The sequence below is a fragment of the Cornus florida genome, unplaced genomic scaffold (assembly GCF_030987335.1).
Source record: "Cornus florida cultivar Cherokee Brave unplaced genomic scaffold, ASM3098733v1 CherokeeBrave_3.0.0_Hap2_Chr01, whole genome shotgun sequence".
Taxonomy (NCBI): Eukaryota; Viridiplantae; Streptophyta; class Magnoliopsida; order Cornales; family Cornaceae; genus Cornus; species Cornus florida.
This window is the reverse complement of record NW_026775571.1, coordinates 38,938,127-38,963,996: the sequence shown is the minus strand read 5'-3', so window position 1 is coordinate 38,963,996 and position 25,870 is coordinate 38,938,127. Positions and strand designations below refer to the sequence as shown.

Genomic DNA, 25,870 nt, shown 5'->3' with positions numbered 1-25,870 from the left:
CTACCATTTATTTCACTTTCTAAAAAAATACTGTGTTTCTTCTTTCAAACGTTTCAAACCCTCCAAAGAGACTCCTAAAGCCACGTGGCGTACCAAACGTCTGGATTTTGAGACTACCTTTGATATTGAAGGTACGTTTGGCCATAATGACACGACTAAATGGACAGTGTAACCAGTGTTTGAATTTGAAAAGAGGCGTTTGTCCTGCCTTTTTAGACCAGCTGTAGAGGTTGCATATTCTCGTATTATGCGCCTATTTTATCAGAATATGGAATGGTTTAACGATGCGCCAGAAATATTAGCTACAACCATTGATGGTGTCCGAATTCACTTTGGTGTCTTGGACATAACCCAAGCATTAGGGTGTCCACATTTGTGCCCCATTGACTTGCTAGTAGAGAATGGGGAGTTACGTTTTGGCAAGTTTCTAGAAAAACCTACCGTGCATTCTATTATTAAGGATATGTGTACCGGGAAGTATAGTGACAAGCAGATGAAGAATTATGTGAGCAAGTCCTCACTACCCAAGGCTATGTGGTTTTTCGATTAGGTTCTGAAATGGAATGTTCATCCAATAGGTCACAAGGTATAGCAGGGGCAAGAGTTCTTAATAGCGTTGTATGCTACCTACACTAGAGCATGGTTTTCTGTTCCAGCTTTCATCTTTAACCAGATGTATAAATATTGGAAGCATTTAGTGGCGAGTGGGGATCCGAATGCGAAAAAGTGGAAACTCCCGTTTCCGTATCTTATTATCCAGCTCTTTGTCCTTCGGCGTTTCGTGTTTTATAATGATAAGATCTCTGAGGCTCCACGGGTGACTTTTCTCATATACCTAGTGACAAGAAGGAAAGTGATGGCATGGCAAAAGGTGATAGAGAGGATGTCGATGCCATGGCTGTTGACGTTGTTAGGAGGTTCGAGGAGCAGATTACTGATGGTGCTAGTTATAAGATAGCACAAGCTATGTCACCAAATGTAGAGGAGTCTACAGGGGTGACTCGGACAGAGTTTAATGCCATGGTGATGCAGTTGAGGACCGAGTTGGCTGACTCTCAGGAGCAGCGTCGAGTCAAGCATGCTGAGCTTATACAACAGCACACCACTACCCAGCGCATGCTACGGGATCTTCTTGAGATTATTTCATCGAGTGTCCCACGCTCTTCCACATTGCCGCCTGATGCATGATTTCTTTTGTCTATTTTATGCTATTCAGATTTTTTTTATTTAGGGTGGATGGGATTTTATGTGGCTATAGCCAGATTTTTTGTGATTTAGAGCGGGCTATTTTGGGAACCTGTAATTATGGGTTTTGATGATATATTTTGGTTTAATTCATTTATATATGTTTTGTATTGATGTTTTTGCTATAGATACATACATGGATGATTGCTTTTAGTTTTTGTTGCTCATATTCATTTAAAAAAAATAATAATAAAAAAAATAAAATAAAATAAAATAAAAAATAAAAATAAAAATAATCATTCCACTTTGCTAGAGACGTTAAACTTAGCCCATTTTTTATTTTGAAGGTTGTATATACACATTCTTTTTTTTTGTTTCTTTAAAAAAAAAAAAAAAAAAACAACCACAAAAATTCAAAAATATGTGTTACCGGTATGCCCTTATGCTTGGTTATGAATGTTTTCATCTTTTATGAAGGGTTTCATCTCATATCTCTTTGCATCGTGTTATATATTGTTTTGAACTGTATGCATTGCTTATCTCATGTGATTCTTGATATGAGTTTGCTAGTATGGTTATATAGCTAGGTTGTTGCATCTAAGTTTGGGGGAGAAATTTTTCCTACTAGATCATTAACAGACTTTATAGTCTTTGCTATCACGGTATACTGTTTCCATCATTTTTCATTGTTCTCATTACACATTGAAGACAATGTACAGTTTAAGTTTGGGGGCAAGGTCATCATGATTCATTCTATTTTAAGTTAAGCTTTAAATGCATGATGAGATTTGAGATGTGTTTGGCAATGATTTCATACTTTTGAAGCATAGTGCCTTTGAAAAGCAAGTTGTTAGAATCTAATACTTCTTGTATGCTCTAGGATGCCATTTAGGGGTAAATTTTAATTTTTGACATCATGTTTGCTTTTGTGGTACACATCAACTTGTTAGTTGAAAATACTTTGAGAGTTGATTGTAGAATTCTATACTTGCACTTGTGCACACTAGCATTCAATTTATGGGGTACATGCTTAGTTGATTATTGCTTTGGTTTATCCCAATTGAGTTAGTATGCTTTGAAAGCTTTCATTCTTGATAAAATGACTTTACAAAGAAAAGAAATAAAAACACTCACCAAAGGTGAGCAAAATCACTCGCCAAAGGTGAGAAATAGAAATAAAAATAGACATAGGAACAAAAATAAAAATAAAAAAGAAAAAGAAAAAGAAAAAAGAAAAGCATTCACCAAAGTTGAAAAAAAAAAAAAGAAAAAAAAAAAACAAAGAAGATTAAATCAATTAAAAAAAAATGTTTGATTGAATAACAAGGTTCATTCAATGTCTTGATGTTTGGTACTATATCTGTATGCTAGTTTGAGGGTAAGGCTATGCCATTACTTTGATTTGTTAGGATAGCAACACATTTTGATGTCGGTTCACTTAAAAAGAATGATAGAATTGATTCAATTTGTATGATTAATTGCTTGTTGTGTGGAGGACCATTCTTGCTTATATGATGCTGAAATGTTGAGAATAGTTTAGAAATGGCAGAAATTTGCATACTTGAAGTGGTCTACTTTCAACATTTGTTTGATATGTGTCGTTGCTTCTCAAGTAAGAAAGAACTGTTGATATTTGTGGGTACCATTTCTGGAAACCCTCACGAGACTTTCCTCGTCCACTAGGGGTAACCTAGGGGTTTAAAAGGCTTGTTGCATATGCTAAATGCAACTGTAATCCCTATGAAAGTGGTGTTATCTTTATTTGTTTTATTAGTTCATAGTTGTATATATATTTGTTTCATTTTCATACTGTAGTTCAATGCTAAGGACTAGCAATATCTAAGTTTAGGAGCGTGATAAGTGCTTAAATGTTGCACATTTCAGCACCTAAGCTAGGGTATTTTAGTCCTTGTATCTATCTTACTTTCATGTTTTAGTTCTAATTTATGTTTTCGTTAATTTCAGGTCAATAAGGTTCAAACAGACTAATTTCAGTTCATTAAAACCTTTTTGGAAAATAGCAAGAAGAGGCCACAGCCATTGTTCGTATAGTGTGCTCATCCTTAAAAAATGGTCAATTCTACTTTTTTCGGACCTTTAATGATGTTCCCAAAGATCAAGAAGCAAACCAATTAGCCCGGGGCCAAAATGGAGCTAGATGAGGCTAGAAGGAAATTTCTGACACTAGGGGTATTGATCCCCCACTATTCATAGAACTAAAAATGCCCTTGGGGGATCGATCCCCCAGCACTTGGTAGCATTGCGGGATTGATGTTTACTTGGTTACGGGATTTTCTTGTTTTGGGCTTATTTTGTAACTTATTGGTCTCAAAAGTAACTTGGTAAAATTGGCATACTCAATTTGAGAGCCTGACTGTCATTATATACAAGAGGAAAATTACAAATATGGAAAGAGAATAAAATTAAATCAGAATAAAAATAAAATCCCTAAATATTATCCTATGTTGAAGACCCAATAAATCTGCCACAATCATTGAGTCAACTTATGGATATGATTTCCAACACTCCCCCTCAAGCTAGAACAAATATGTTGACCAAGCCCAGCTTGACTATGGAAGGCTGGAGAAGAGAAGGCCCAACAGACTTTGTGAACAAAAATAGGGAACAAAAATAGGATTAATGATATCTGATCGAACCATCTCTCGAATAAAGTGAATGTCTACCTCAATATGTTTCGACCTTTCATGTAAAATAGAATCGGAAGCAAGCATAATGGCTGATTTATTGTCACAAAACAGCCTTAAAGAACCTTTATCTACAAGACCCAACTCTCCCAAAATTGATTGAAGCCAAAGGAGCTCACAAGTACCTTGAGCCATAGCTCGATATTCAGCTTCAACAAAGGATCTAGAGACAACAGCTTACTTCTTACTCTTCCATGATATGAGATGATTACCATAGAAAGTACAGAAGCCAGAAGTAAAACGTCTATCTATTTTACATCCAGCATAGTCTGCATCAGTAAAACATGAGAGTCCAGACTGATTTCCTGCGGCATAGAACAGACCAAGACCAGGGCACGACTTAAGATACCTCAAAATATGGTAGACTGCATCCATATGAGTTGAGCGAGTGGCATATATGAATTGACTAACCACACTAACAGCAAATGTCAAATCGGGCCTTGTGTTAGTCAAGTAGATAAGACGACCTACTAAACGTTGATACACGGATGGATCTGAAAGTAATTCCCCTAACTCAATAGAGAGTTTGAGATTGGGGTCCATAGGAGTAGAAGCGGGTCGACACCCAAGCATGCCAGTATCTTGAAGAAGATCCAAAACATATTTCCTTTGAGATAAAGAAATTCCACGACGAGATCTAGCAACCTCAATTCCAAGAAAATATCGAAGAGGACCTAAGTCCTTCTCATCAAAGGACTTTTGAAGATGAAGTTTTGCCTGAGCAATCCCTGAAGCATCATCACCTGTGATAATGATATCATCCATGTATACTAATAACATAATGCAACGACTATCAGAGCGACGTCGAATAAAGCAAGTATGGTCTGAGTGGTAGTGCACAAAGCCCATGGATAGAACAACATCGCTGAAACGACTAAACCAAGATCTAGGAAATTACTTCAGACCATAAAGAGACTTCCGCAGCCTACAACCTTTCCCAGCATACTCCCCTCAACCTAAAATCCAAGAGGTGGATCCATATATATAGTCTCAAGTAAGTCTCCATTAAGAAATGAATTCTTTACATCTAACTGATGCAGAGGCCAAGAATGGGCAGCAGACAAGGAGATAAGTAGTCGCACAGACGTCAATTTTACCACAGGAGAAAAGGTAGCACTAAAGTCTTTACCTGGAATCTGAGTAAAGCCTTTTGCCACCAACCGAGCCTTATACTGATCAATAGAACCATCGGCTAAGTACTTCACATTAAAGACCCATTTGCAGCCAACCGATTTCCCAGCATACTCCCCTCAGCCTGAAATCCAGGAGGTGGATCCATATAAATAGTCTCAAGTAAGTCTCCATTAAGAAATGCATTCTTTACATCTAACTGATGCAGAGGCCAAGAATGGGTAGCAGACAAGGAGATAAGCAGTCACACAGATGTCAACTTAGCCACAGGAATAAAGGTAGCACTAAAGTCTTTGCCTGGAATCTAAGTGAAGCCTTTTGACACCAACCGAGACTTATACCGATCAATAGAACCATCGGCTAAGTACTTCATATTAAAGACCCATTTGCAGCCAACCGTTTTCTCCCCAGCAGGTAAAGCAACAAGTTCCCATATATTATTAGGTTGTAAAGCATCCATTTCTGTTGTCATGGCAGACACCCAATTCAGATCCTGGAGGACCTCTGACACGGATCGAGGAATAGAAACGGTCCCAATCTTGCCCAGGAATGATTTATATGCACCTGAAAGACCATCATAGGAGACATACTGGGAAATAGGGTGGTTAGTGCTACTAAAAAAACCTTACCAATCAGGAGGGTGACGATCAGGGGTAGGATAACGGGAGGTATGCTTAGGAATGGTAGGCGCCATAGGAGAAGGAGAGTTACCTCGACCTGGTTCTAAAGAAGATTCTGGCAGGGGAGGTTTAGTGCGATGGTGACGAGAGTAAACCTACAAAGGTGGAGGGGAACCCTGCATGGATGGAGAAGGAGATTCCAGGACAGTGTGATTTTCAAAAAGAGGAACATGACGGGCAATAGGAGAAATCTCCTTCTCTAGATCAAAAGAGAGAGAATCCTGTACCACAAAATTAATACTATAAAAAGGAATAGTTTCATGAAATGTCACATCAAGAGAATGATACATATGTTTGGTCACAAGATCATAACAACGATAGCCCTTTGATATAGCAGAATACCCCAAGAATATACACCTAATAGATTTATCATCAAGTTTATGACGAGAAGGACTATGGTTATGAACAAAACAAGTACAGCCGAAAACACGAGGCAGAAGGTGAAATCATGTATAATTAGGCTGGAGAATCTGAAGTGGGGCCTTACCACCCAAAACTCGACTGGGAGTACGATTAATCAGAAAAACAGCTGTAAGAACAGCTATGTGCCAATAGAATTTAGGCACATGCATACCACTCAGAAGACATCGGACCACAGACATAAAATGATGGTTTTTGAGTTCAGCCACGCCATTTTGCTCAGGAGTGTAGGGGCAAGTGAGTTGATGTAAAATACCCTTTTTACTAATTTCAGTCTGGAACTCATTCGAAACATATTCTCGTCCATTATCAAAACGAATATTACAGACAATAGTGTTATACTAGGTTTTGATCATTTGAAGAAACTGGGTAAATAAAATAAACACATCAGATTTCTTTTTCAATAAATAAACCCAAGTACAACGAGAATAATCATCAATAAATGTCACATAATATCGATGTCCAGAGAGAGCAGTAATTGGGGAAAGGTCCCATACATCAGAATGAATAAGATCAAACATACTAGGAGCACGACTTATATGAGAAATATAGCTAGTTCTAGTATGTTTAAAAAGCTCACAAACTTCACATTGAAACTTATGGTCCTTACATGTTTTATTTAACGAAGGAAACAATAGACATAGATACTGAAAGCTTGCATGCCCCAAACGTGCATGCCACAGACTAAAGGTGCGAAAAGAAACATCATAAACACTAGAAGTAGGTAGGATAGAAGCTTAAAGACTCGTTCCTAGTGGTTCCCCAAAGTAGTAAAGTCCATCACGCTCATAACCACTGCCAAAAATCCTCTTCGAATAAAGGTCCTACAACAAACAGTGATCTGGTAAGAATATAACTACACATTGGAGGTTTTTTGCAAGCCGGCTAACCGATAAAAGGCTAAAGGCAAGTTTAGGTACATGAAGGACAGATGAAAGAGTACTATTAGGAGATAGACAAACATCACCCTTACTGTGAATGTAAGATGTAGAGCCATCCGCAAGATATACAGATTGGGTAACAGGTATAACATTAGAAGAAAAAACTGATAACTCACCAGTCATTTGATCATTAGCCCCAGAATCCAAAACCCAAGTGGGTTGCTTAACCCTAACATAAAATGCAGTAGGAGTACCTGTAACAATAGTGGCAGTGGGAGTAGCTGAATGAGCTCCAACTCTAGAAGCAAGAGAGCCAACTGGTCCTGGATCTACCCAATCTGAGACTGAAGCTGGCTCAGTCCAGGAAATACAGTAGATCCACCAGTAGTAACAGGAGTTTCTACAACAGCCGTAGTACGAGAAAAACTAGCTCCAGATAAACGGTTCCTAGAAAATTTTTGCTTCAGTTCAGGATGAAGTTTGAAGCAACGAGTCTAAACTTGTCCAACCCCTCCACAATGGTGAAAAATAATCTGACCTCTAGAAGCTCATGATCCAAAGTTGGCTGCAAAAGCCATACTATCCCCAGCAAGCTTAGACACTGGTAGAGGAACAAGTGAGGGCTGAATTAAACGGTGCCTGCGTGCTTCACCATCAACAGTAGTAAAGGCATCCAACAGGGATGGCATTAGAGATGCATTCAAGATATGAGACTTTAGTGGTCCAAATTCTGGGCGTAATCCCATAAAAAACTGATAGGTATGCTGACGATCAAGACGTTTGACAAGAAGAGAGGCTACCTTGGAAGGAAATTCACTGAGAGGCTCATATTGAGCTAGTTCCTCCCAGCGAGATCTTAAATACCCAAAATAATCAGCTACAGACAAATTTAGGCCTTCCTGTGAGGCCTTAGCAATATCTTGGTATAATTCAAAAATACGAGCATCATTCCTAGAATAAGCATACATTTGACTTAAAGCGGTCCACAAGTCATTAACAGAGTCATAAAACATAAATATATTATAAATGCGTTCCTCCATAGAATTAAACATCCATCCTAAAATGGTGCAATTGTCCATATCCCACTGAGCATATTTAGGATCTTTAATATCAGGCATCTTTTTAGTACCCAAAATCCACCCTGATTTGCCTTTTCCACCAACATAGGGGTGGAGGGAACGAGCCCAGGATGCAAAATTACGGCCTTTCAATAGCACACTAGTAACTCGTTGAGTCGGTGTGTGTTGCACTGAAAAGAGAGTTTCTTTGTTATTACTTGATTCAGCTATAATATTAAATAGAACAATTCAACAGATTACCAATAATTTCAAATAAAGGAGGAATAAACCTGATTTTAATCAAACCAAGATGCCGGAGACACGGCAATCTGATCCGAAAATGCTGCCGAATATCCCAGCAGCCCCAAAAATTACAAACACGTCTTCTGACCCTTAATGGACGAAAAAGACTAAGGGAATACCCTACAGGGGTCGAACCTAAAGGAGATTAGCTCTCCCTAGGACTGTTGCAATAACAGCCTAAAAAAAAGAGAGGGTCTGTGAAGAAAAGGAAAAAAAGAAATAGGGAAGGGGCTGTGACGAGATAGAGAAAGAGATTAAAAGAGGCGGTGAAAGAGAGAGAGGGAGGGGGGGAGGCGTAGGTTTGAGACCCTGATACCAAAAATTAACTTGGTAAAATTGGCGTACTCAATTTGAGAGCCTACCTGTCATTATATACAAGAGGAAAATTATAAATATGGAAAGAGAATAAAATCCAATCAGAATAAAAATAAAATCCCTAAATATTATCCTATATTGAAGACCTAATAAATCTGCCACAATCATTGAGTCAACTTATGGATATGATTTACAACACTCCCCCTCAAGCTGGATCAAATATGTTGACCAAGCCCAGCTTAACTATGGAAGATTGGCGAAGAAGATACCTCAAAATATGGTAGACTGTATCCATATGAGTTGAGCGAGGGGCATGCATGAATTGACTAACCACACTAACATCAAATATCAAATCGAGCCTTATGTTAGTCAAGTAGTTAAGACGACCTACTAAACGTTGATACATGGATGGATCTGTAAGTAATTACCTTTACTCAACAGAGAGTTTGAGATTGGGGTCCATAGGAGTGGAAGCGGGTCAACACCTAAGCATGCGAATATCTTGAAGAAGATCCAAAACATATTTCCTTTGAGATAAAGAAATTCCATGACGGGATCTAGCAACCTCAATTCCAAGAAAATATCGAAGTGGACTTAAGCCCTTCACATCAAAGGACTTTTGAAGATGAAGTTTCGCCTGAGCAATCCCTAAAGCATCATCACCTGTGACAATGATATCATCCGCATATACCAATAACATAATGCAACGACCATCAGAGAGACGTCGAATAAAGCAAGTATGGTCTGAGTGGTAGCGCACAAAGCCCATGGATAGAACAACATTGCTGAAACGACTAAACCAAGCTCTAGGAGATTGCTTCAGACCATAAAGAGACTTCCGCAGCCTACAAACTTTCCTAGCATACTCCCCCTCAGCCCGAAATCCAGGAGGTGGGTCCATATATATAGTCTCAAGTAAGTCTCCATCAAGAAATGCATTCTTGACATCTAACTGATGCAGAGGCTAAGAATGGGCAGCAGACAAGGAGATAAGCAGTCGTACAAATGTCAACTTTGCCACAGGAGCAAAGGTAGCACAAAAGTCTTTGCCCGGAATCTGAGTAAAGCCTTTTGCCACCAACCGAGCCTTATACCGATCAATAAAACCATCGGCTAAGTACTTCACATTAAAGACCCATTTGCAGCCAACCGTTTTCTCCCCAGTAGGTAAAGCAACAAGTTCCCATGTACTATTATGTTGTAAAGCATCCATTTCTGTTGTCATGGCAGACACCGAATTCGGATCCTGGAGGGCCTCTGACACGGATCGAGGAATAAAAAAAGTCCCAATCTTGCCCAGGAATGATTTATATGCACTTGAAAGACCATCATAGGAGATATACTGGGAAATAAGGTGGTTAGTGCTACTAGAAAAACCATACCAATTAGGAGGGTGACGATCTAGGGTAGGATAACGGGAGGTATGCTCAGGAATGGTAGGAGCCATAGGAGAAGGAGAGTTACCTAGACCTGGTTCTGAAGAAGATTCTGGTAGGGGAGGTTGAGTGCGATGGCGATGAGAGTAGAGCTACAAAGGTGGAGGGGAACCCTACATGGATGGAGAAGGAGATTCCTGGACAGTGTGATTTTTTAAAAGAGGAACAGGACGGGCAATAGTAGAAATCTCCTTCTTCAGATCAAAAAAGAGAGAATCAGGTACCACTGAATTAGGACTATAAAAAGGAACAGTTTCATGAAATGTCCCATCAAGAGAATGATATATATGTTTGGTCACAAGATCATAACAACAATAGCCCTTTGACATAACAGAATACCCCAAGAAAATACACCTAATAGATTTATCTTCAAGTTTATGACGAGAAGGACTACAGTTATGAACAAAACAAGTACAGCCGAAAATACGAGGCAGAAGGTGAAACAATGTATAATAAGGCTGGAGAATCTGAAGTGGGGCCTTACCACCCAAAACTCGACTGGGAGTACGATTAATCAGAAAAGCAGTTGTAGGAATTGCCATGTGCCAATAGAATTTAGGCACATGCATACCACTCAGAAGACTTCGGACCATAGACATAAGATGACGATTTTTGCGTTCAGCTACGCCGTTTTGCTCAGGAGTGTAGGGGCAAGTGAGTTGATATAAAATCCCCTTTTTATTAAGTTCAATCCAAAACTCATTCGAAACATATTCTCGTCTATCATCATAACGAATATTACGGACAACAGTGTTATACTGGGTTTTGATCATTTGAAGAAACTGGGTAAATAAAAGAAACACATCAGATTTCTTTTTCAATAAATAAACCCAAGTACAACTAGAATAATCATCAATAAATGTCATATAATATCGATGTCCAGAGAAAGCAGTAACTGGGGAAAGGCCCCAGACATCAGAATGAATTAATAAGATCAAACATACTAGGAACACGACTCATATGAGAAATATAGCTTGTTCTAGTATGTTTAGAAAGCTCATAAACTTCACATTGAAACTTATAGTCCTTACATGCTTTATTTAACGAAGGAAAAAATAGATATAGATATTGAAAATTTACATACCCCAAACGTGCATGCCACAGACTAAAGGTGCAAAAAGAAACATTATAAACACTAGAAGTAGGTAGGACAGAAGCTTGAAGACTCATTCCTGGTGGTTCCCCAAAGTAGTAAAGCCCATCACGCTCATAATCCCTGCCAAAAATCCTCTTGGAACAAATGTCCTGCAACAAACAGTGATCTGGTAAGAATATAACTACACATTGGAGGTTTTTTGCAAGCCGGCTAACATTTAAAAGGTTAATGGCAAGTTTAGGTACATGAAGGACAGATGAAATGGTAATATCAGGAAATAGACAAACATCACCCTTACTGTGAATGTAAGATGTAGAGCCATCCGCAAGATACACAGATTGGGGAACATGTATGACATTAGAAGAAAAAACTGATAACTCACCAGTCATGTGATCATTAGCCCCAGAATCTAGAACCCAAGTGGGCTACTTGGCCTTAACATGAAATGCAGTAGGAGTACCTGTAGCAATAGTTGAAGTAGGAGCAGCTAAATGAGCTCCAACTTTAGAAACAAGGGAGCCAAGCTGGTTCTGGATCTGCCCAATCTAAGACTGACACTGGCTCAGTCCAGGAAATACAGTAGATCCATCAGTAGTAACAGGAGTTTCTGCAATAGCCATAGTACGAAAAGAACCAATTCCAGATAAACAGTTCCTAGAAAATTTTTGCTTCAGTTCAGGATAAAGTTTGAAGCAACGAGCCTTAACATGTTCAACCCCTCTACAATGGTGACAAATAATCTGACCTCTAGAAGCTCGTGATCCAAAGTTGGCTGTAAAAGCCATACTATCCCTAGCAGGCTCAGACACTGGTAGAGGAACAAGTGAGGGCTGAATTAAACGGTACCTGCGTGCTTTACCATCAACAGTAGCAAAGGCTTCCAACAGGGATGGCATTGGTGATGCATTCAAGATCTAAGACTTTAGTGGTTCAAATTCTGGGCGTAATCCCATCAAAAACTGATAGGTATGCTGACGATCAAGACGTTTGACAAGAAGAGAGGCTGCCTCGGAAGGAAATTCACTGAGAGGCTCATATTGAGCTAGGTCCTTCCAGGGGGATCTTAAATACCCAAAATAATCAGTTACGGACAAATTCAGGCCTTCCTGCGAGGCCTTAGCAATATCTTGGTATAATTCAAAAATACGAGCATCATTCCTAGAATAAGCATACATTTGATTCAATGCAGTCCACAAGTCATTAACAGAGTCATAAAACATGAATATATTATAAATGCATTCCTCCATAGAATTAAACATCCATCCTAAAATGGTGCAATTGTCCATATCCCACTGAACATATTTAGGATCTTTAATATTTGGCATCTTTTCAGTATCCAAAATCCACCCTAATTTGCCTTTTCCACCAACATAGAGGCGGAGGGAATGAGCCCAGGATGCAAAATTACGGCCATTCAACAGCACACTAGTAACTCATTGAGCCGGTGTGTGTTGCGCCGAAAAGAGAGTTTCTTTATTATTACTTGATTCAACCATAATATTAAATAAAACAATTCAACAGATTAGCAATAATTTCAAATAAAGGAGGAATAAACCTGATTTTGATCAAACCAAGAAGCCGGAGATATGACGGTCTGATCCAAAAATGCTGCCGAATATCCCGGTAGCCCCAAAAAATTACAAACACGTCTTCTGACCCTTAGTGCATGAAAAAAACTAAGGGAATACCCCTGCAGGGGTCGAAGCTAGAGGAGATTGGCTCTCCCTAGGACTGTCGCAACAACGGCCTAAAAAAGAGAGAGGGTCTGTGAAGAAAAGGAAAAAAAGAAATAGGGAAGGGGCTATAACGAGATAGAGAAAGAGATTAAAAGAAGCGGTGAAAGAGAGAGAGAGGGGGGGGGGGGGGGAGGCGTAGGTTTGAGGCTCTGATACCAAAAAGTAACTTGGTAAAATTGGTGTACTCAATTTGAAAGCCTGGCTGTTATTATATATACAAGAGGAAAATTATAAATATGGAAAGAGAATAAAATCAAATCAGAATAAAAATAAAATCCCTAAATATTATCCTATATTGAAGACCCAATAAATCTGCTACAATCATTGTGTCAACTTATGGATATGATTTCCAACAGTTTCCAAAAAGGCTTATTTAAGGAAACCAATACCCATTAGTTTTGGGGGAGAGTTTTTTTTATTATTTATTTATTAAGTTTTTGTTTTTGTTTTTGTTTTTTTTTTTTATTTTTCTATAATCAATATATCGATATTCTCTCTGGAAAACACGGAAGAGAGGAAAGCTAGGGTTCTTGAGAAAAGTTCAGAGAAGAAGAAGAGGAGCTAGATGAATCAAAGGATTGGGCTTGTTGACATCTTGAATCCATCAATCATGAGCGGCTAATTATTCAACTTAGGGTTGGATAAACCCTAAGCATGTAACCTAACTTTTCTCTCTTTTACTATTTTGGGGATTTAATTTATGTAATTTTTGTTATAGCCTTGATATATATATAATAATTCTTTCAATTGATTATCTTTGTCAATCTCATATTGTCTTATATGTTTTTGAATGATAATTGATCTTTACACTTGATTTCTTTGTGAATTGAATCATGTGATGGCTATGTATTGTATTAATTTGATGTAATTGTGTTCTAATTTGATGGAAATTACTTATATTAGATGGGTTGTACTACACAATTAGGTTAACGTATATTTTAAATAGCTTAATTTCAGGTTTGGTTAGTTTAATTTAAGGTAAATTAGTTAATTGCAATTTAATTATTAGGTAAGTAGACAATCTATACAATTATTTGAAATCCATACTTATTGTTAGAATTACATATCCTTTAGATTAATGTGTGTTAAATTTGTAACTTGAATTGATGTATCATGCTTTGAATTGGTGAATTGCAGTGCACTTAGTTGTGCTTAAAATTGATGGTTTGCACTTTTTATTGCAATTGTTAGTCACATATAGATTGCATAGTATTATTTCCCCAATTAGTTGAAAGTTAGTGAGTTAGGGAATGTATTTAGTAGTGAATCCTACACCCTAAGTCTCTTTCCAATATTTCAAACTCTATTTCTTTATTACAATCATTTAGTTTAAAATTAGTTTTCATCACAAAAAAAATCCTTTTTAGCAATCACATAAGCACTAAAGTAGAATTCAATTCCGAAAACCAATAATTGTTTAGATCTCTTGGGACGATCCCTACTCGCTTCATACTCCATAGTATAAGTGTTTAGTGGTTTTATAAATTATAAAATATGATGCCCACTTGACATTATTTCTAAACCTAAAGTGATGTGCATTATTTTGTGTACACGCTCGGTCGTATCAATGTGTCACATCAAGGTAGGGGGAGCCTATTAACATGCTGATATGACCTAGGACTGACAACCCATATGCTGTCATTCCACAAACTGATGGTCTGAACCATGCTGTCCCTGCACATGCTCTCCCTTTAGGTTGTGGGCCTACATTGACTGCTACTTTGGAGGCATCCTCTTTACCTATTGGGCAATTGCCCCCTCAAGTGAGCCATTCAGTTCTAGCCAGATCATGGGCTGAGGTTGTTCAGCAAGCACCCCCTGCACCTTCTTCCTAAAAAATGACCTTTAAGTACTTCCAACCAACAAAAACAGATAATGGTTCTATTGTTGAACCTCCATGTGAGGTTGAGGATGAAGGAAGTTCCTCTTTGGAGGGGCTACTTGCTGGGTGGTTTGCCCTTAAGAAGCCTTCATTCAATATTGTGCTGCAGACAACTATGAGACTTTGGATCGGTAGGGGACTCAAGAATGTTTATGCAGATGGGGAAAGCTTCTTTTACTTTATTGCAGGCAAAACACTACAGGTGCATAAATGGCAACCCTAGATGCCACAGAGGAGAGGGACGGGTTAGTTGGTCCATGTATGGGTTAAGTTTTTTAAAGTACCTTTTCAGTTCTGGATAGCGAAGGGGTTAAGTCACATTGCTAGTGCCGTGGGTAAGCCTTTACATGTTGACCAAGCCATAGATGGAAGAGAAAAATTAGGGTTTGCAAGGATCTGTGTGGAGGTTGACTTAGATCTCCCACCTGTCCATTCGGTGCCACTAAGGAAGAGGGATGGAAGAATGGTTGACATCTTGGTGGAATACTAATGGATCCTTAGATTCTGCGCCACTTGTATGGTGGTTGGGCACATATCATCCACATGCCCGTCCTTTATACACTATTCATAACCTCCCCAAGCCATCCATAACCAATGGAATACAGTCTCTCCTAGGAGGAACAGGAACAGAAGGCAGACACCTGTGTCTAATTCCACCCCTGTCCCTCAATCCAACCCCATGCCTACACCTCCCAATCTTCTACTTAGCTCACCACCTACCGTCCCACAATCATGTTTAGAATCCCCATCACCCTCTAAGAGAATCTCATTAATTCAAACCAAGCAGTTGGCTAGGTCACTCACTAAAGGGGATAACTCCGGCATCAAGGACATTTGCTCTACTTCACAAGATGATGGTTATCAATGCACTCTACCTGACATGGGGGGTATTGTCTACTCAGTTGGCACAGTAGCTGATTCAGAGCACTCTCTGCCTGCTTCCTCTTCTTTTCTGAGTCAGTCAAGCTTTGCCACTTCAAAGAACACAGGCAACAACTCCAAGAAAAGGAAGGGTAATATTGGTGGGCTGCACTTGAATGTCTTCCCTTACAAGGGGCTAGGACCTCTGAGGGGTAAGCACAAAGCATATTCTCAATGAATTTTGCAACGTGGAACATTAGAGACTCAAACAGCCTCCCTAAGCAGCTAGAGCTACGTAATATTATATCCACCTGTAAGCTTGATTTGCTGGCTATCTTAGAAACTAGAGTTGTTCCTGAAAATATGGGAGGAATTCATAGATTTATAGCCCATAGATGGCTGGTTATGTATAATTATGATTACTTCATACTTGGGAAGATATGGATATTGTGGAGCCCATATAAGCTAATGCTGACCCAGATTAATGTATAAAGACAAGTAATTCATTGCTCAGTAATCCTTCCTAACAGCACTCAGTTTTATGCTTCTTTTGTCTACGCTGCCAACACTTACTTAGATAGGAAGGAGTTATGGGAGTCCATTAATGAGCATTCCACCCTGTTCTCTGATTTACCATGGATAGTTCTTGGAGACTTTAATGTTACTGTTAATTCTACTAAGAAATGGGGGGGGGGGGGGTATTCAGAGAAGGACAGTGGCCATGAATGATTTTTAGGATTATTTGATGCACTAACAACTTGAAGACTTGAGATTTTCAGGAATACAGTTCACTTAGAACAATATGAGCATGGGGCATGCGAATATCGCTAAGAAGCTGGATAGAGCCCTAATTAATGAGAAGTGGACCCAACCATTCCCAATGTCAGAGTGCACGTTTCTCCCGCCAATTATATCAGATCATAACCCTATCCTAATCAAGCTCAAGGCAACTATAGCTCAAAAGAAGAACCCATTCAGATACTTTAACTCCTGGTCCTCTAATCCCCAATTCCTACCTGCTGTGGAACAAGCGTGGGCTATTCCAATAAGGGAAGCCACTATGTTTCAAGTGTTACAGAGGCTTGAAACCTTTAAAGGACTCCTAAGGCAGAGTTGTAGGGTAGAGATTTCCCAAGCAACTGCACTGGTTGCTCAGTTAAGGCAGAATCTTTCATCATGCTAACAGCTCCATGATTCAAACCCTAAGGATGAGTGCTTAAGGACTGAGGAGAAAAGGCTTATGAAACAGTACACTGAACTTGCTCTTACTGAAAAGAAGTTTATTAAGCAAAAAGTAAGAGTCAGGTGGTTGAAGGAGGTTGATTGTAATACTGCATTTTTCTTCAAGCTCTATAACTCTAACATCAATAGAAAAAAGATTATGTGCATTACCACAGCAAATGGAGAGTCCATTGTGAATGATAGTCTGATTAGAGCTGAGGTTCTTGCCCATTTTCATGGTCTGCTAGAGAGTTCTCCACCTCACTTCCTGGGGAGACAGGCTCTCTAACCTTTTATTTCGGGCTAGGTACCTAGTTGCTTGCTCCCTATGTTATGTGCAATCTCAACTGATATTAATATTCAGTCATGCTTCCTCTTTCTTAACAATGAAAAGTCCCCGAGGCCAGATGGATTGAATGCCCATTTCTATCAGATGGTGTGGCCAGTGATTGGGAACACTACAACAGATTAGGTAATACCAGCGCTTTTTAAAAAAGCGTTGGTATAGGGTAATAGTACCAGTGCTTAAGAAAAAAGCGCTGGTATTGGGGTAACGTACCAGCGTTTGAAAGAAAAGCGCTGGTATTGGTGTAATAGTACTAGCGCTTAGAAGAGAAGCGCTAGTATAGGGGTAATAGTACCAACGCTTAAGAAAAAAGCGCTGGTATTGGTGTAACATACCAGCGCTTGAAAGAAAAGCGCTAGTATTGGAGTAATAGTACCAACGCTTAGAAGAAAAGTGCTGATATTGGGGTAATAGTACCAGCGCTTAAAAGAGAAGCGTTTATATTGCCCTTTCCATTCCCTACATCTTTTCCCCCTTCCCTCCAATTTTTTTTCTTCCCTCCACTTTTTCCCTCTCCTTATTTATGTATATATATTTCGTGCCTGAACTACGTCGTTTTTTAATTACAGATTATTCCACTTTCCCTTTTCATTCAATTTCATTTTGGCTACTTCATCCGCTGCCCTCTGTGCTCTATCTCTATCTCGATCTCTCAGCTGCAAGACACTGCTGTTTCTCAATCCATTTAGCAAGACCTTGATTGATGTTTGCCCCTATCATCATCTGTTAAAGCCCTTTGACACACACACAATCAGACGATCAGCATAAACCCTCACACACACAATCAGACGATCAAACATAAACCCTCGCGCACACAATCAGACAATTCTTGACCAAGGAGAAAGATCGTGTCTCGCCGCTGATTCTCCTCTCCCGGTTTTCTTCTCCGGCCGATTCTCTGGCCGAAGTTCGGTTTCTCTCTCTCGGATTCTCCTCTTTTTCCTCTCTTCTCCCTCGGGTAAGTCGTCTCCCTCTTCTCATCCTATATATATATATATATATATATATATATAAATATATGAGTTCATGTTTGAAAATAAAAAATTGAAGGAGGTTTTGATACATGTTGATTTGGGGATTTTGGATTTTCATGAGGAAATTTGGGATTTCATTTTGACGTAGGTCTATATATGGCTTTGTGTTCAATTCTTTTGGAAAAATTGTGACTATGCTTGCATGTATTTTGAATTCAAATTTATTTTGGGGCTGTGACTGTGATAACTGTAATGCCAATATATGTTTGTTTTGTATGTTGAGATTTTGAAAACCCTGTTTTGATATGCATATGTGGTCTGTATTTCCAATTTTCATTGGGGCTGTGAATCTGTGAATCCAATTTTCATTGGGGTGTGCAACTCTATGAATTGCATCGATATTGATATACCATGATAAAGCTCCTGAAGATGTTTGATGGATGGTTGGGACATTGTTGCTGGTGTCCATGTTTTTGGCTTTATGTTTCTGTTTTTGCTGGTGTCCATGTTCTTACCAGAATTAAAAAATAAAATAATAATAATAATAATAAAAATTGTCTACTACCGGTAAAGATATAATGGAGATGCTTATGAAAACCCAAGTTAGACCTGCATTAATTTAGACCATGGTGATACTTGTTGATATTGATTTTTTCCACTTAATAAGAGAACTAACAAGATGCAAATGAATTCTAAACTTGTATGAAACAGGATTGGAAAATAGGATTTACTTAATTGACTTAGTTGAGAAATGTTTGTTAAGTTGAGTAAATGTCTTCTCTATATTCACTAAATATTTAACTTCAAAAGCAAAATTTAGCAAATGTTAAATGTATCTTTTATTTAATATAGAATTCTATTTGAGCTCCAAGATAATCTTCAGAGACCTTTTCTTTTTTAGGGGTTAAAATAGACTGAGTGTATCAAACTCTTGTAATGCAATTATCTACCTCTATATACCAAATTAATCAAGTTCTATTGTAGAAATTTCTAGAATAATGGTCCAGAAAATTGATTTCTTTTTGCAAAAATGTTTACCTTTTTTTTTTTTTTTTTTTTTTTATACGTATTTTTGTCCTCCATTGAACTTGGTGGAATTACTTGATTGATGTTTGCTAACCCGTCTCTCTTTCGGCATTATCTCATCTGAGATTACAAAGTTGAAGCTCTAGGCTTCTCTTTAGGCTGTCTCTCCTCTGTCTCGATCTCTCAGCAATTTCTGAGTAAGTTCCAATCCATAAGCAAATTTCTTTTTTTAATGTTTTTTTTTTTTTTTTCTTTTATGAAATGAATTTTTGGTTTGAAATTTTTTTTCTTTTATTTCCAAACGAATTTTTCGTACTTAGTATATATATATAGTTGATCTTTTACTGTACATAAGATTTTTTATAATACAGACTTTGGTTAGGATTGTTTTAGTTTCTCTCTGCAAGACTATTTTGATGTTTGGTTGCATTGGTTAGGATACTTAACAATTGGGTTTAGAAAAATAATTCAAAACCACAGAACGGTCTAATTTTAATTAGAATGGTTTTATATAATTTCCATTGGACAATCATAAATACCCTAAAGTTTTGAGGTATTTGTTATTTCTTTTTATTGGTTTTTCCTGGACCGCCTTTTTTTAACAATTTGATTGCATTCTCTTAACTGAATTCTCACTTTTTTGTTTGCTTTTCTAGGAAGGATAAATAATAAGCTGACAATGGAACGAATGGTTAGTGAAGTGGAAAAAGTGAGTGAACAAAATACCGAAGCTTCAACTTCAAAATCATGCCAACCACCACCGAAGAAGAGACGGGGCCCGACATAATGCAAGAATGTAATAGACGCGAAAACCTTATTACCTTTAAGGTACATATATATATAGATCATCTTATATAGTTTACATAATTAGACTATATTCAATATGAAGGAGAAAATATGATTTCTATCTTTATTTTTGTACTAAACATGTACAATTGTTAATTTTTGTTTAGGGTTAATAAGTTTGGGCAGCCGATCGGTGCTAGAAGTGGTACATATACTAATTATTTGGGAACACTTGCCCGGAAGGGTAAATTAGTTCCTTTGTGCTACAAAACTTGGTGGGAGATGCCTAAACGGCTGAAGGAGGATATGTGGAACATTGTAAAGGTAAAACCCTTCAATAAAATTAAAATAATTTTTATGGAAAAAGTGGACTAACATGCAGCAATTATCACATTTTCAGGGAAAATATGATGTGGGATCCATGTCAAAACAATGGATATTATCCTCCATCAGAAAAAAATGGAGGGGGTACAAGTGTGAATTAAAAAATGAATACTACTCGGTTAGGAATACAGATGAAGAAAGATTGGCAAACCCACCACCTGATGTTGAAAAGGAGCATTGGGAATTTTTGGTTAGGCATTGGGGTACGCCTATGGCGAAGGTAATCCTCCATCTTTCACAATGTTTTTTGAAGTCAATGAGTTGAATTTATAGTTTACCTGCTTTCTGTCATTATTTTAGGTGGAATGTTCTTTACTCAAAGAATGTTTACTTTTTCTCACTTTTTGTAGGAGGTCAGCAAAAAAAATAAAGAACGTTGTGGGAAGCAGACAATGATGCATACTACAGGGACAAAAAGCTTTGCACGTGTTTCTGCTGAGGTTAGTTGAAGTTTTTATGGAAAATATAAATTATTTCAATTCTTATGTCGTTGAATGATTATAAATGTTAGTGGTAAATAATATATATCACAATGTCTATGTTTCTTTTATAGATTGAGGAAGACGAAGGTATTTAGCTTTCTCGTGCAGATTTATTCATCTGTACACATGTAAATAAGGATGGCAAAGCTATTGATGCTGCTGCTTCGGATATGATTGTAAGTTTTCATGCTTCCATTTTGCAAAAAGGGGGTCACGTGCTTTGAAGTGACCAATTTTTGAACTCTTTACGCTGTATTAGGGGGTCACGTGTCTTGAAGTGACCAATTTTTAAATCATCGGCCCATGTGGAGGCAATTTACTTTCTTGTATTTGTTGAAAGGCATGGGAGTATGGGATCATTGTATGTGAAGGCTTCTTGTTGATTGATTTGTGTTGTGGAGGAGAAGTATTTGCTATTTGTTGTTTGTTGTTTGTGTTAATTTGTTACTCATATATTGTGGCAATGGTCTTTTGAATGTAGACAACTTCAAATATTATATGCAAGTTATGTAAAGGCCACTAAACACTTGTTCATGATCTATAAAGTTCTTGTTGTGATTTTTTTTTTTTTTTTTTTTTTTTTCAGTTCTGAAAAGATTTCCATCTTCAAAAAGCTTGGCATGTTGATAAAAATTGTTTCAGATTCAATCTCTGCAGATTTCTAATCCAATTTAGATTTTTTTTTTTTTTTTTTTTTTTTTCGTTTTTTTTTTTTCAGTTTTGAAAAGATTTCCATCTTCAAAAAGCTTGGCATGTTGATAAAAATTGTTTCAGATTCAATCTCTGCAGATTCCTAATCCAATTCAGATTCTTTTTTTTTTTTTTTTTTTCAGTTTTGAAAAGATTTCCATCTTCAAAAAGCTTGGCATGTTGATAAAAATTGTTTCAGATTCAATCTCTGCAGATTTCTAATCCAATTCAGATTCTATTTTTTTTTTTTTTTAGTTCTGAAAAGATTTCCATCTTCAAAAAGCTTGGCATGTTGATAAAAATTGTTTCAGATTCAATCTTTTGCAGATTTCTAATCCAATTCAGAATATTTTTTTTTTTTTTTTTTTTTTTCAGTTCTGAAAAGATTTCCATCTTCAAAAAGCTTGGCATGTTGATAAAAATTGTTTCAGATTCAATCTCTGCAGATTTCTAATCCAATTCAGATTCTTTTTTAGAAACTTGAAGGGATTAGAGCAGAAGAACTCCATAACAGCATAGAAGGGTTTTGCCTAGAATCCAAACAATTTCTAGTTAGGACTAAATAGAGGAATCAATTGACCTCTCCCTTGGAAAAACAATTGAGAAAGAAACATTATCCCTTACTCATCCCAGGATTTGTAATGCTGGGGCAATGATTCTGACCCGATTAGTCGACCAGAGTCACAAACTTAACCAACCCAAGATTTTTTAAAGCATATGAAACAAAAGACATTGCGAAAAATACCTTGGTTTGACAATTTTCTGAAAATCGAGTTAATAAAAAAGAAATATATATATATATTTGAATTTTAATCTTTTATAGTTGTCCAGAAACTGTTTTCGGTTGTTCTCCAAGAACCAGGCCATATATAACACAATTAGCATGCATGTCATATTCAAGGCATCATAGTATAAAACAACATCAAGTCTTGATAACACATGGCAATAACCATTTAGGGGCCGTTACTTGATGCAATGGTAAAAAGAGTTCGAAACGTGCAACCACAGTTCACATGGAAATGAAACAGTATTCTAAATTGCAGAGCAGCAAATTTCCTACACGTAATAATATTGCACAAAAGTGACATGCCCTTTGCAGGTTGACAATGGTTCTACAATAGAACAGTTAGAACTTCACCAAGAGACTCAGGTAAAAATTTGGTTTCTACATTTTTTACCCATTTGAGGACAGAAAATGCTCAGGAAACTACAAATGATAACCTAGGGAAAAAGTAAAATATAATATTAGGTGCAAAAACTTTTGCCTAGTGAATCTAATTAAATAAAAGACATAGAATTATGTGTCCTATAATAATAATTGCACACCAAGTCTTTTGTCCAATTACCTATATAAGATTCTTCAATTAGATGGGACATTCAAATTTAGACATAAACAACAGTACTCATAAGTTGGCAATTTCTTTAATCATATTGTATACTTCAGCACAATGTCTGGTACCTCAAAAGACTACTAATTTGATTTTTCCTCTTCTATAACAACTCGATTACAATTTTTATTAAGTGTATACTTCAGCATAATTTATTAAAAGAACTACTAATTTGATAAAAAATTTAAAAGAACTATTAATTTGATAAAAAATTGATTTTTTTTTTTTTTCTCTATTTACTTCATTTAAATCCTTTTGTTTTTGTCTTGAAAGCTTAGGTGTGTGTGTGTATATATATATATATATATATATATATATATATTACATGCACATGTATATTTAAGCATTACATGTTCATAGCTTGTTGGGATTTCAGTTTTTTTGTGCTTTATTTAGAATCTAGGGTTTTCAGTTCTGGATGTTTCATAGTAGTATGTCATGGTAGTTCAAACCTTTGTTTTTTTTTTGGCAAGAAAATATAAGAGAACTTCAAAAAAGTTACTCTGACTCACCTATTGGTAGTTCCAATGATTTGTTCTCCATTGTGAGGGGAGAAGAGAGAACTGGTCGTGTGCGGATGCTTGGCTTCGGGCCTACACCAAGCGATGTTTGGGGGCCCTCTCCTAGTAAAGCTGAACTGATTAATAATGCCAAAAAATCTCAGGAGGAGGCACGTGCTACACGTGTAGAGTTGTAGGAGAAGATTTCAAAAATGCAAGCCGACTATGACAATAAGTTGGAAAATTTATGAGCCAACTACGACGACAAGTTGAAAAATTTACAACAACAGGTGGCTATGTAATGCAGACGCAACAACAAAATTGTAGTGGATAGGTATATTTATTATTAGTTTTACTCTTTACTAAATATATGTTTACTTATGCCAAGATTTCATGTATTTTGTTTTGTTCTTTTGAAGTGTTCTGATTCTTTAAATGCTCCTCCTAGAGTATCCCCAAATTCATTTTCTAATCGTGATGCCAATTCAATTAAGGTTATGAACTTTTAATTTCTCTTATATATATGTTAAATTTTCATTTATTATAATGTGCGCTTAATGACTTTATAAAAAATGTAGGGTAATTCAAATCAAATGGGCAAGAAGACTCGTTGAAGTTGAAGTTGAAGTTGAAGTTGAAGTTGAAGATGGGGTCGTGGCTATGCTTTTTGAATTTCCTTCACCTTGGATGGATTCTTTTTGAAAAACTTGTACTACATTTGTCAAAATTTCTTAATTCTTTTTGTGTGACATTTAGTAGCTTTATCTAGACAATTTGGATGGTATTTTCATATTGGTAGGTTAACTTGTGGTTGTTTTAGTATACATTTTTTACTAGCTTAACTTGTGTTGGTATTAGTAGCCAATTTTGATAGTATTTTTCATATTGGCAGGGTTAGCTTGTGGTTGTTTGTAAAAACAATTTGGATGGTATTTTTATATTGACTTGTGTTAGGATGCATTTAGTAGCCGTAAAGAAATTTTTTTCCAAAAACAATAATGGAAAATAAAAAATGTAAATAATTTTACCAGCACTCTTTTAAGAAGTGCTGGGCATAGGGGAAAATAAAAAATAAAAAAAAAAAAAAAAATTTTCAAATAACCCTTTACCGGTGCTTTTGGAGAAGCGTTGGTAAAAGGCCTTTACTAGCGCTTCTCCAAAAGCGCTGGTAAAGCCCTACCGACATTGAATTTACCAGCGCTTTTTCAGAAGTGTTGGTAAGTGAATTACCAGCACTTTTTAAGGCTTTTACCAACGTTTTTGAGCGCTGGTAAAAGCCAAAACTGTTGTAGTGGAATGATGTGATTAAGGCCATTTGAACCTTCTTTATTAATGATAGGCTTCTTAAAGAGGTAAGTAACTCATATATTGCCTTAGTCCCAAAAACTCCTAATCCCACAACACTAAATGACTTCAGACCAATCTCTTATTGCAACACACTTTATAAATGTATTGCTAAACTGCGGCAAACAAGCTTAAACCAGTGCTACCTTCCATCATCGACATGGTGGACAGTGTGCTGCTGGCTTAAGAGCTTCTACATGGTTATCACAGGCACCTATCTCCTCCCAGATGTGCTTTAAAAGTGGACTTCATGAAAGCGTTTGATTTTGTTGGCTGGGACTTCATTTTGGAAACCCTATCCCTCTTGGGTTTTCTATGGACATTTTAAGGGGGTTAAAGGCCTAAGGCAGGGGGACCCCATCTCCCCCCTCCCATTTATGGTGGCTATGCAGGTGTTCTCATCCATTACCAAGAAATTTATTACTGAAAATCAAGCCTTCAAATTCCACTCAAGGTGCAAGAAACTGACTATACCTCATCTTTGCTGACGACCTCCTACTATTCTCACATGGGGACATTGCCTCCATCTCTACACTCAAGCGTGCTATCAACCACTTCTCCTTCCTTTCGGGACTGAAGATCAACTGCTCCAAAAGCCAATTTTTTGTTTCTGGAATTGGTTCCCCCCTTTTTGAAGAGATTAGATATTTGTTGGGGTTTGACCAGGGTTCGCTGCCTTTCAAATACCTAGGGGTACCCTTAATTTCTACTTGGCTTAGGACTACTGATTGTTGGGGATTGGTGGAGAACATCACTAGAAGAATTTGTCACTGGTCTTCTAACTTCCTATCTTATGCGGGCAGAATTCAACTCATTCAGTCAGTGCTTTATAGCATGATCAACTACTGGTCTAGCATATTTGTAATCCCCAAATCAGTCCTAACTGAGGTCAACAAGCTGTTAAAAAATTTCTTATGGACTGGAACAGAATTTAAGCACTCTGGAGCAAAAGTCGCATGGGATAAAGTCTGCTAACCTAAGGAGTGTGGGGGTCTTGGATTTAGAAATTTGGAAGTTGCAAACTATGCGGCATCTCTTAA

At 37.3% G+C, this 25,870-nt stretch overlaps 1 long non-coding RNA gene across 8 annotated transcripts; it reads left to right on the top strand.

Annotated features, from left to right (window-relative positions):
- Nucleotides 1–17,848: 17,848 nt before the first annotated feature.
- LOC132294989 (uncharacterized) lies at nucleotides 17,849–24,576 on the top strand. Of its 8 annotated transcripts, none has more exons than XR_009478272.1 (9): nucleotides 18,225–19,453; nucleotides 19,913–20,084; nucleotides 20,210–20,366; nucleotides 20,443–20,646; nucleotides 20,777–20,866; nucleotides 20,980–21,084; nucleotides 23,651–23,820; nucleotides 23,906–23,980; nucleotides 24,065–24,576. It is a non-coding gene; the product is annotated as an uncharacterized LOC132294989 (long non-coding RNA). The 8 variants fall into 8 exon arrangements; XR_009478273.1 differs by having other exon boundaries at nucleotides 18,226–19,453; nucleotides 23,935–23,980; XR_009478267.1 differs by lacking the exons at nucleotides 23,651–23,820; nucleotides 23,906–23,980 and adding an exon at nucleotides 17,849–18,214 and having other exon boundaries at nucleotides 19,391–19,453.
- The last annotated feature ends 1,294 nt before the right edge of the window (nucleotides 24,577–25,870 follow it).